Source organism: Lupinus angustifolius, chromosome LG06, assembly GCF_001865875.1.
Source record: "Lupinus angustifolius cultivar Tanjil chromosome LG06, LupAngTanjil_v1.0, whole genome shotgun sequence".
Classification (NCBI taxonomy): domain Eukaryota; kingdom Viridiplantae; phylum Streptophyta; class Magnoliopsida; order Fabales; family Fabaceae; genus Lupinus; species Lupinus angustifolius.
Genome location: NC_032014.1, coordinates 13,643,350 through 13,652,101, shown reverse-complemented (window position 1 = coordinate 13,652,101; position 8,752 = coordinate 13,643,350).

Sequence of the window (8,752 nt, the reverse complement as noted above, 5' to 3'; positions counted from 1 at the left end):
CATTAAAATTCTGGAAATTTTTATTTTTATTTTTAATTTTTTTTTCGCCCAATCGAGTTTTTGCTCGCCCGGGCAGACTTTCGCTTGCCCCGGCGACGCCTCGTTCGCCTAGGCGAAAATCCTGGAAATTTATTTATTTTAGGGTAATAATTTCTGCTGCTTTTGATGACCGAAGCTCCGACCTCAATTCTGAGATTAAAAGGTCATCCTCATTCATCATTATTAGTCTAACAAATTAAAAAACTTAAAATGGTCTTAGTCAAATTAGTCCTTTTAGTATTTTGTATGACTACTCATAGAGACTATTTTGACTTACATTCATGATGATTATTAGTTTGAATTTGTATTTTTCGATAGGAGAACTAAAATGAATACTCACTCTTATTATTATTATATTATTACTATTAAAGTTCAGATTCAGTTGATATGTCTGATGCTAATGATATTGAAGCAGTCAACATACTAACTTTAGAATTTCTAAACTTACTTTCAACATCTAGTCTCCCTAATCATAAAATTAAGTTAAAAATTGGAACTTCAATTATGTTATTGAGGAATATAGACCAGTCAGAAGGATTGTGTAATGGTACAAGAATGGTAGTCACTAAAATGGCAAAGCATGTGCTTGAAGCAAAAATCATGTCAGGTAAAAATGTTGGACATATCATATATATTCCTCGCATGTCAATGTCACCATGCCAATGTCCATGACCTTTCAAGCTTATCAGAAGACAATTCCCTATAGTTGTTTCATATGCTATGACAATCAATAAATCTCAAGGTCAATCATTAGAGAGTGTATGCTTATATCTACCTAGACCAGTATCTAGTCATGGTCAATTATATGTGGCTATCTCAAGAGTTAAAAGCAAGAAGGGGTTGAAGATTTTAATTCATGATAAGGATGGTAAACTACTACAGTCAACAACAAATGTGGTTTATAAAGAAGTCTTTCAAAATCTCTAACAAGTATTCTACAACTTATCTTAAATTTTACTATATCAATTTTGTTTATAACTATTTATTATTTGTTTCATACAATAGGTTATACACCATGTTATTTGCCAACAACTCTACTACATCAAAAAGATACATAAACATCAAACTTCATCAGGTAAGCATTAGCAAATGTTTAATTGACAAATTACTTTGTATTATTTAAATACATTCTACCTAAATATGTTTTCACCCGTGCGAATGCACGGGTATCCTACTAGTTTCGATAGAAAACAAACAACCACGTCCATCAATTATTTGATGAGAAAAAAGTATTCACTGATTCATACAATATTATTGTATCATTTATTTATATGTTTTATCATTATTGACTTTTTAAAAAATGAATGAGGAATGATGTATTAATTTGTATAAATTTTTTCATGGCAATATATAAATATTGACAACAAGGTCACGAATGTAGACTAATTGTCAAGCCAATGTGCGTAAGTATTGGTTGGCTTAAATGAGCTCATATCTGGTACCTTTCAGTAGGGGTGTTCAAATCTAGACCGGTCCAAAATAAAAACCACAAACCGATCCAAAATAGACCGGAACTGCAAAAACCAAATGTATTTGTATCGTATTGGATTTATTTTTTAAGGACCGATCGGTCCGGTCCGGTCTTCGGTTTCACGTCTGGGATCCAGACCGATCCAGACGGGACCGATATTATTAAGTTAAGTAAAATATATCACATAAGCATTAAGCAGTAAGCTAAACACAGCAAAAACGCATATAAACTGTCGTAACAATATGAATATTGATGTTTCTAATCTTGCTATTAAAAGAATCAAATTTTTCTTCATTGTTCTGGTTACTACCTTGTTGGTGTTGTAGGCTAAAATTGAAGAAGTTTATATGTTTATATCTAAAAAATAGACCGATCCAAACCGGACCGAAACCGCATATAATATTTGGACCGGATTGGATCGGACATCTTAATATAAATGGACCGGACCGGACCGCATACTAATTACGCATTTGGATCGGGTGATTTTTTGCTTAATAACCGATCCAAATGAACCGCGAACACCTCTACCTTTTAGTATTTGAATGTGAGAGATAAAATATGTTTACATTTTTTTTAATTTTTTAATTAAAAATCTAGATTCTTCAATTTCTTAGTATCAAATATTATAGTCTTGGTTGGGTCCGGTATTAGACGTAAATAGAAAGGATTCCAAACCTGTTTGGGTACAATGCTACAATGTTGATAATGAGGTAGATTGAGTTGAAGGGACCATTATGATATGAAAAAGGGACCAAACTCATATCTAGTATGATATGAGTCCTAAAAAATAGGGTCAAAGGGCTCCAAGGGAATGAGGAACTTCTGGATCCGATAAATGGGACGTAATATTAGTACATGCGACATGCTAACAACTGAATGAGCATATGTTAAATGTAGTAAGAAATTTTTATATCATTATTATATTATTTATCATTTAGTTTCAATCATTATTGACTCTTAAATAAAAATAATACATATCAATGATACATTACTGATTGTATATAAATCTTTACCAAATTCAACAACTACAATTCTAAGTGAATATAAGGTCACATGATCTTTTAAAATTGAGAGTGAATATAAGCATGTACCAAATCCAACAACTACATTTCTAAGTGCGTGCATGGGCAAGCGAGCTTAACATGTACATAAAGAAAAGGTGGTTAATGGTCGCCTGAAATACTGAGTTTGAGAAGGAAAAAAATATGAACCAATAATGTAAGAGTTTTATATATTGTTAATGTATCATTTACTATTTATTTTTAATCATCATTAATATTTAAAAAAGTAATATTAATAAATGATGGATGATGTACTAAACATGTATAAATTTTTACACTAACATTGTATAAATATTACACTCATTTAGTTTGACATGCAATCCTTCTACCCTCATGAGTTTGAATATGTCATCTTTAACATTAAATACACTCTGCATTATTTTCATTCTCCCTAAAGGAAACCTCTTGTATATCATGTAGAGTTTTTCCTAGTAGTATATCAGATGTATGAATAGTTTAAACTTCAAAATTATTGTTTATAGTGTCAAACTTAGCCTTTGATATATTTTAATCGTATATCATATAGTATCGATTAATGATTACTTATTTGTACATTAATGTGCCCCTTACAAAATGCTGTATATTGATACGGCAACAAGATGTAGTGTTGAGAAACTTGGAATGGGAAGTATTGTTTCTAAAGACTATATTGGTGTTGTTGTTGGGTTAAGCCATGGATTAGATAACTTTTTTTAAGACGTTCATGAATCATGATCCAGAAAATACAAATAAATTAATAAATGCTAGTATCCATCGATATTAATGCATTTATAGCAATATATACACACATATCAATATAATGTTAAGTCATGGATTAGATTACTTTTTGTAAGACGTTTATGACATTACTCTCAACGGTATAATTGTTCTTATTCTCTGTCTCTTCTTAAAGGTAAAACAATCTAGTTCTCTATGTTATACAATGTTCCATTAAATGGTGAAAAATGCTCAAATTTGTACATTCAATATTCTTTGTTTCAAATAATATTTCAAACTTAATATTCTTTTATAGCGTAATTGACAACAAAACAAGCAAATGTAGTAAATGTTCAAAATGTTTGAGTATAAGTGAACAAAAACAAAGAGAAATGATCAAAAAAGCATTATATTTTGGAGTTACACTTTTTCTTAAAACACACATTAAATCAGGATATGTGATTGTCTCTCTCAACAAGTGTCGTTTTTAAGAATTAAATCATTGATCATTTAGTCATCCTGAAAATCTAGTAGAGTCTTACACCATTATATATCTAATAATGTCATTCGTTTTATAATTCACTTATTTGACTTGTCTAAATTAGTCATCTAAGCTTCTTTTTTTAAGAATACTACTATTCTTCTAACAATCCCTTACTTAAATTTAAAAAAAAAAACATTGCTCTTGAGCAATAACATTTTCCATAAAATTGGGTATAAACAAAGATGTCTAAGGACATGAAATTTTGCGTAGTCAATAATATTCATTTTTTACTATCGTGACTCAAAACCTTCAACTATATTCCTTACATCAAATCATACACACAGTTTTCATTAGGTGTAGTCAATAAAGTTCATACGTTATCACAATATAATTAACATTATAAAATTATGTCCATAATTTCATAAAAAGAGACCCTTACTTCCACATTCACATAAACGAGTTTATGAAGAGCATTCAGTCAGCCTAATAAGTACTCAATTACAAATAGAGTATAAATTTCATTAAGAGTTTCTATTAATTCATTCTTTTGTCATTTCAGAAATCATGCTTCTCATTTATTTATAGTATGTTCAATCTCATATTTTTCATGGCTTGCTATTACCCATTATATCCAACCTATGAGTATACAACTAGAAGGTAACTAACTCAAGTATAAGGTTTCACTACGCTAGAGTTGCAGTTCAACAGTGCGTATTTTGGATACATAATAGCACTTTGAGCGCTTTTTGTTTGACCGCAGTAATATATTGTCATGATTAACAATGCTTATCTTACGTTGTTATAATGTATATATACAACTAGAGATGGCAAAATGGGTCGCCCGACTCGTTTAGCTCACGCTCGCAAATGCCCGCAAAAATTTAAGCAGGCGCGGGCATGCCCACATTGGTTAACGGACAAAATCAACGCCCTGCCCGTTTTAAAACGGGCTAGCGGGCGACCCACGGGCATTGTTGAATAATTAAGAAAAAATATAAAATTCATATACTAAATGAAATGAAATTAAATAAAGTAGTTGAAGATAAAAAATTAACAATTTTTTTTATATTTTATATGAAGATTAACAAATCACATTATATTACAATTTTTTTTAGGGATTAGAAATCACATTACATCATAACTTATTTAAAATTTTCTTACTTTTTCCTTAAATTATGTTTATGGGCCGCTCGCATGCCCAAAGGAAATGCCCGCAAACTTGGCGGGCAAAACGGACCGGGCGAAACAGGAAAATAGGCAAACTTTGTATGTCCTGTCCGCAAAAAATGCGGGCTATGCGGGCGCGCCCGCGTGCAATGCCTATTTTGCCATCTCTATATACAACAATGCATCACATATAAAACGTTGTCATATATTTCATACATAAACAATGCAATATATTGGCATGATTAGCAGCGCTTATCCTACCTTGTTGTATTGCATATATACAATTGCACATCATATAAAAAGTGTTGTCATATATTTTATACATAAACATCGCAATGTATAGGCATGATTAGCGGTGCTTGTGCTTGCATTATTGTATTGCATATATATAACAACGCATACTTAAAAAAATGATGGTGTATTATTCATAAATATTCTCAAACAATACATTAATACAACAGTACATCAAACACAAATCATTGTTGTATTAAGCATATAGAACTGTGTTATCTATAACAAGCAATGTTGCATTTATCCTATACAACAGCGTATGATAGAGCTTCCCCTAGAATTCAATGTTGATTTGTACACAGTAATACATGCATATATATTTATTAGGAGCACAAACAATCTCAATAGCACACACATTTATACATTCTCAACAATACAGACACATTAACACAGACTAAAAGTTTATTTTATTAACATCAATATAATATAAACTATAAACAATGAATATCCTGTCAATTATCTTTTGGTAGAGTATATAATTAAAAACAAAAAAATTATGCAAATTTTAAACAAACAAAATTATGCAAATTATAAACAATCAAATTAAGCTATAATTATATAAAGATTACATGCATCTACTTTTTCATTTTCTTCGATTGTTTTGGGCTTGTAATATCATTATTGTTTAGGGGAACATATTGATTCACTCAAATCCCTTCATCATGATCATCTCTTGTATATAAATCATCATCCGTAGTTGGTCCCTCTCACGCGACTGCTATGTCCCAAAAAAAATGATCATCTGCACCATTAATATCTTCATATTCTTGGTCATCAATATTATTGACTATTATTTTGTTAGTTAAAAGAATAATGAATCATTTCATATCAGTTGGGTCACTAGCATAAAATATTTGTTGAGCCTGTGATGGTAGAATAAATTACTCATCTTGATATCCTGGCATATTAAGATTAACCTGCATGAACCGTAACTCATCAACTCGGAAGTCATTGTTGCTATCATCCCACATACAATAAAAAACTGACATCTGAAACATTGGGTAATCTAATTCCCATATTCGTCCAATCATCCCAAAGTATGATATGTTCAAATATATTGGGTTTCTATCTTTTGCACTTGACATGTGTAAAGTTCGAACATATATTGAGTTTCTATATTTTGCATTTTACATTGATCATCTCGTTTTTCGTATAAAATGTGAACCCATTAATTAGCTAACTAGTGTAGGATAAGACATGAATAATTGGACCATTAACTAACTATTTCAATCTTTCGGAAACTGAATGTGCATTTATATTCAACTCCTCATCAATGTGATTTTTTGGTCACTTTATGAAACACCAATTATGCTCATTGGAAATCCAATTTTTATTCTTAATTGGATAAGATTTCCTTAGCATCTCCTTATGTCGTTCAACATATGGCTCAACCTCGTCGGCATTATGTAAAACGTATAAGTGCGCTTACTCCAATTTGGTTTTTGTTATAGCCAATATTTCATTCTCATTAATACATTCACCAAATATATGTTTTTGCATACTGAGGCTTTAGAATGCCTATGAAATCATCATCAGTAAGGTATCTAGTACAAAAATCAAGAGCTTCTTCAACAACATATTGTTCGACAATACAACTCTCTAGTCTTGATCGGTTCTTCACATTCCCTTTGAGTGTCTTCATATAACGATCAAAGGGGTACATCCATCTCATAAGGAAAGAGCCACATAGTTGTGTCTCTCGAACAAGATGAATGCTTTGATGAACCAATATATTAAAAAAAGAAGGTGGGAAATACATTTCAAGCTCACACAAAGTCAAAATATTTTATCTTTGCAATGCAGGTAATTTCTCAGGGTCAATCACTATGTTACAAATTTTCCTTAAAGAAGAAGCATAAATTAGTTATAGTTTCTCGAATTTTTTTAGGTAGAATTGACAGTATTCCAATTAGCAAGAAATGCTCCATAAGTACATGACAATCATGAGACTTAAGACCTTTTAACTTGAGGTCTTTCTTTAATACGAGGTTCCTAATGTTGGAAGAGTGCCCCTTTGAAACTCTAATATCATGAAGAAATTTAAAAAATTTCATTTTCTCCTTCCTCGACAAAGTATAAGCTACTAGAGGTAGAAATGTATGGTTTCTCTTCATTATCGACCCCAATTCCTTTCTCGTGCCCATACTAACCAAGTCCAACCTTGCATTCAAGCCATCTTTGGTCTTACTAGAGACATTGAGTAAGATATCAATGAGATTTTCAAACACATTTTTCAATATGCATAACATCAAGGAAATGTCTTACATATAATGAACTCCAATATGACACTTCAAAGAAGATTAAAATTTTCTTCCACCCATTTGTGACCATTTCACTTGCAAAAGGATTACCAAAGTTATTATTCAAACCCTTTAGCTTTTGATTAGTCACCCGTCAACAGTAAAGGAGCACGACCTTCTTCATTGTTCCCATCAAATGTTTTTCTTCATCGTCGATAGTGATGATCTGAATGCAAAAATCTATGATGACCAAGGAAGACATTCTTCTTATAGTGTTCCAACCTCATTAAATGAGTATTGTCTTCACATACATGACATGCAAAATGTCTATTTGTACTATATCCAGATAGATTACCATAGGCATGAAAATCACTAATTTTGTCGAACAACAAAGCCTTCAAGTTGAATCTTTCATCCCTATACGCATCATAAACATTTATGTTTGTCTCTCACATTTTCTTCAAGTCTTCAATTAATGGAGCTAAATATATACCCATGTCATTTCCTAGTTGTTTAGGTCCAAAAATTAACATATATAACATCACATATTTGCACTTCATGCATAGAGAATGAGGTAGGTTCTATATCACCAACATCACTAGCCACGTATTATGGGAGCAACTCTGAACACTATGTGGGTTAATTCTATCTGTTGATAATACAAGGCATAGATGTCTTGATTATTGACCAAAACTAGGATAGTCATGATCAATTTTTCTCCATTGAGCAGAATCTGCAGGATGCCGAAGCTTGCCATATCTAATCCTTTCTTCATCATGCCATGTCACATTCTTTGCATCTTTGGAATTGCTAAACATACGCTTGAATCTTGCTTTGATGGGAAAAATATTATACAACCTTTTTGGGAATTGAGTCTTCCTTCTTATATCGTGATGCATTACATTTAGGACAAAACTTTAATGAAGCATACTCATTAAAAAATAAGATGCAATAATTTTCACGAGTATGTATCCTAGTGTAGTCCATGCCAATGGAGCGTAACATTTGTATTGCTTCATAGGTTCGAGAATGGAGCACATTGTCTTCCGACAACATATCCTTCAAAAGTGCAAGCAAGTCTGTGAAACTCTTATCAGTCCACCCATTAACATATTTCAACTTATACAACCTTGACACTGTTGTCAATCTTGTGAATTCAGTACAACAATCATATAATGCTTTCTCAACATCACTTATCAACCGCTTAAACATCTCATGACAATCTTGAAGATCCTCTTCGACAACGTTTGTCATTTCCTCGAAACGATCATCTTCATATGCATTTGTGTAGTTTTATTTCATT